The 3975-nt window shown below is 35.4% G+C and overlaps 1 long non-coding RNA gene across 1 annotated transcript in view; it reads right to left on the bottom strand.

The window, feature by feature from the left end:
- Nucleotides 1-6: 6 nt before the first annotated feature.
- The window catches only part of LOC107195362, a 21334-nt gene continuing 17365 nt past the window's right edge, over nucleotides 7-3975 (bottom strand). The window contains exon 3 of the long non-coding RNA XR_001516494.2: nucleotides 7-216. This is a non-coding gene — a long non-coding RNA (uncharacterized LOC107195362). The remainder of the gene's footprint in view (nucleotides 217-3975) is intronic.

The raw sequence follows: 3975 nt of genomic DNA, 5'->3' as shown, positions 1-3975 counted from the left end.
CCATCAGTGGACTTTAATGCAAATGAGAATATAATGTTTCTTAGGCTTGCTGATTCACCAGTGGACTCCACTCTGGGCAGAAGCTTTGTCCAGGAGTGATGGTGGCTGAACCTGCAACTCTGTGATTTCCTCAGTTGGTACCTGGCTCTGTCCTCTTGAGGTCTATTGAATTACCCAGTCCTGGGGTAGGTCTCTCAAATGCAGTTTCTTCAGAACCTAAAAGAAAGAATACAGAAAGATTGAAAATCAATGTTTAGAAAAAGTTATTAGGAAACAACTAATAAAATACCACCATAGAATATTATTGCATTCACAGAGAGGCTAAAATTTTACAAGGCTGACAGTACAAGAGATGGTGTGGATGTGGAACCGTTGGAATTTTCGTACCATAGTAGAAAGAATGGAAATCATTACATTCACTCTGGAAAACTATTTGGACGGTATCTACTAAAATTGAGCATATGCACGTGTAAAAGAGAGCATATGCAAGTGCTATGATCCAACTGTTAACACACGCCTAAGAAATGTGTACAGCTGTGCACTGAAAGTCACGTTCAAGAATGTTCATAACAACATTATTTCTAGTAGCCACATACTGGAAACAACCCAAATGTCCGCCAACAGTAGAATGGGTAAATATATTGTGGTGTATTCATACAACACAATATAGTACAGCAATGAGGATGAACAAAAACTAGATGGAAATATAGGAATAATTTTATAAACATAATACTGAGCTAAATTATCTACACTCGAAATAATACCTATTCCATGATTACACTTACAGAAAGATTAAAAGGAAGCAAAGTAATCTGTGTTAGAAGTCAGAATAGTGGTTACCTTTGGGAAAGAGAAAGATTGTTCTCTGAACCTAGGTGCTGGTTTTACGGCCATCAGAATAGTTAATGGATAATTCATGAAGTTATGATGACGTTCACAAATTTCTGTATGTTTATTTAAAAAATAGAGTTTAGGGTGAAAAGCATTAAAGAAGAGTAAGGGACATATTTCACTGTATTAAAAGGAAAAGAAAGAATGATTAAAAATAAATGAACTAAACATTCAACTAAAGAAGCTAGAAAATCGAAGGAGGAAGAGGAAGAGTAAATAAATAACAAAGAATAGACAAAATTAATAGAAGATAATACATAAAAAACAGAGGGATGATGACCAAAAATGTTCTTTAAAGATATTAATAAAAGCAACAAATCTGGGCATAACCCATCATGGAAAAAAGGTAGAAATAAACAATACTAGAAATTAAATAGTGCACAAAGCTAGTAAGATAATAAGAATTTTTTAATCTCAAAAGAGGACCATAGTAATCTGACATCAAAATTTTCAAAAGAGAACAATTTTCTAGAGAGAGAATATATCCAAAACAGATGCAAGAAAAGCTAGAAAGCCTGAATACCCCAGTACAAATCTTGTTCAAAGTATGACTCCTAAAAACCCATTAGTCACATCATTTTATAGGTGAATCTAGCAAATTTTTAAGAAACTCTTATTATGCAAATTCTTTCTGAGTATAGAAAGTTGGAGAGCTACTCAGATGAATGTATTCTTATTTCTGATAACAAAATCAGAACAGGGCAACATAAAATAATGTTATAGGCTATCTTTACTTATAAGTATAGGTGAAAGCTTGCTATATAGAATATTATCAAATCAAATATGCCAATATATTAAAAGAATAATACATCATAACCAAATAGGATGTATACCAGGAATGCAGGGATGATTCAACAACAGAAAATTTAATGATATAATTCAGAATATTAATGAAGGAAATGAAAAATATCATATAGTTACCAAAAAGCATTTGATGAAATTCAACATCAATTCATTTTAAAATTCTTTACTTGTAAAATACTAAAAAAAATTCCTATAAGGTACAGAGTTTCAATGTAAAAAATAAATAGCAAATATCATTCTTAATAGTCAAAAGAAACATTCTCATTAATATTAGAAAAAAAGATGCATCAAAACTATTTCATTAACACAATCTCAAGTATCAGTCCTTTAATACTGTTTGCTAATCCACTTATGTTCTTAATTTCTAAGTTTTTCCACTCTTCAAACATTCTATTTCACCTTCCCCTCTCCTCAAACTTTGGACACATCTACCCCATCCTACTTAGAATCTTTCAAATGTCCTTAAATTCTCTATATGATCTGGCCCATTACCTTGTTACTTTGCCTCTTCCACCCATGTTCTCTCAGTTCCAACCATATTCTTGTCTGTATCTCAAAAAAGCCTGGGACTCTCCTGCCTGATGGTCTTTGCACACAGGCAACTCTTACCTTCTTCAAGTTTCACATCAAATATCACCTTCTCAGTAAGGTCTCCAATGACAGTTTTGTTTTAGATAAAAATAGAGATGATTTTCCCTCAAGAAAACATCTCCAAATGAAACATGCACTGATAATCAGAACCCATATATATCTCTTCAAAAATTCTAGTCCCACCCTAATCCCATTAGCCCTAGTCCAATCACAACTGAATCCAATCAGCTAACTCTTTCAATTGAACCACCCTTCCTTGTTCTAGTAAATAGCCTAATTTCCTTGTTATCAGCGTACCAATTCTCTTTATCCCACCCTCTGCAGATTCCTTAGTGCATGAGGATGCAACTAGGGCAGAGGTGACGAGAACTGCACTGCTCACTCAGAGGGCCCCTGCCATTAGCATTTGGGATAGCAGTAAACATTGGTTTAATATACTTATAAAAGCCACAGGCCAGTGGTTACAGAGATCAAGCTTTTCCTTGGCTCTTTTTGCCCCAGGACCCAGGCACAAAGGAAAAAGGATTTATGTTTTGTCAAAGAAGCCAAATTGTAGTCCCGAGCCCTAGCTTTCTCTTGTCTGAATGGATCTCCGGCACCAAGACTCTAGGAGACCAAGGAAGATAGCGGGGTGGCGGAGGGCGGGTAGGGGGAGGTCTATTACTTTGAGCAGTGGCAGGCAAGCTTATATTTTGTGGTCTTATTGGGGAGACTGTGGGGTGATTTGTCTTTGGTTTCTGGCAAACTTCCAGGCAATTTATCCAGAACCAGTACCTCAGAAATTTCCAATAATTTTGTAAGGTGACTCTAAGTGGAGTCAAAATCTCTAAGAAGTTTCCTCTGGTTTCATGCACCAACTTAAGGTAGCAGTAGGCATGTTTGTGCCTCCTGACTGGTGAGTCTAGGTAATTTTTCTTTTACTAGGGAGCCCGACATGAACCCTTCCATATCATCTGCCATTCCTTTGTCTTTGGGTTATATGCTGTCTTCTTAGCAATTCTTCTAGTTACAATAACTCTGTTCTAGCTGTGGAGGAAGCTGTTTGAGCTTAAAAATTGTTTATATTTTTAAAATATGGTTTCAGACTTGAAGGGTGGCAGTCCTTTCCTCCCTAGACTATTACGTCTTCTTCTTCCCAGACATATAGTTGGTGACTGTCAAAGGATCCCATGATAGCCTGTGTGAGACCCCAAGGACATCTATACACCCCAGAGAGGCTTCCTGTGCTCTCCTTACCTTCCTTACTAAGATTCCAAGGATCCAGCTTACCTTCCTCTTCTACTAAGAACTGTCACCACCTAAGCTAGACCCTGAGGATCTACAAGTGCCAGGATTACCTGTATCATATGACAGTCTCCCCATTTCACCCTAATTTTTAATCTTTAAAGTTCTTCTACAATAATTTTACTACAAATTCTTCATATGTATTTTGGAATACATAACCAAATATTTCATTCTTTCTATCTAAAAACTTGATCTAAAGAAATGAAAAAAGAAAAGTGGAACAATTTTGAAGGAGAGTTAAATATGAGAAACTTATATACCATGCTAAGGGCCATTCTCCTAAGAAATAATAAAATGCTGACTATGAACATCACACAAGCACTCATTTCTTTCTTTCTTTCTTTCTTTTTTTTTTTTTTTGTCTCAGACCTGTCAATTTAATTTTTTATTTTTTTATTTTTATTT

The sequence above is a fragment of the Pteropus alecto genome, unplaced genomic scaffold (assembly GCF_000325575.1).
Source record: "Pteropus alecto unplaced genomic scaffold, ASM32557v1 scaffold12, whole genome shotgun sequence".
NCBI lineage: Eukaryota > Metazoa > Chordata > Mammalia > Chiroptera > Pteropodidae > Pteropus > Pteropus alecto.
The sequence above is the reverse complement of the archived record's forward strand: the minus strand, read 5'-3'. Positions and strand labels throughout refer to the sequence as shown.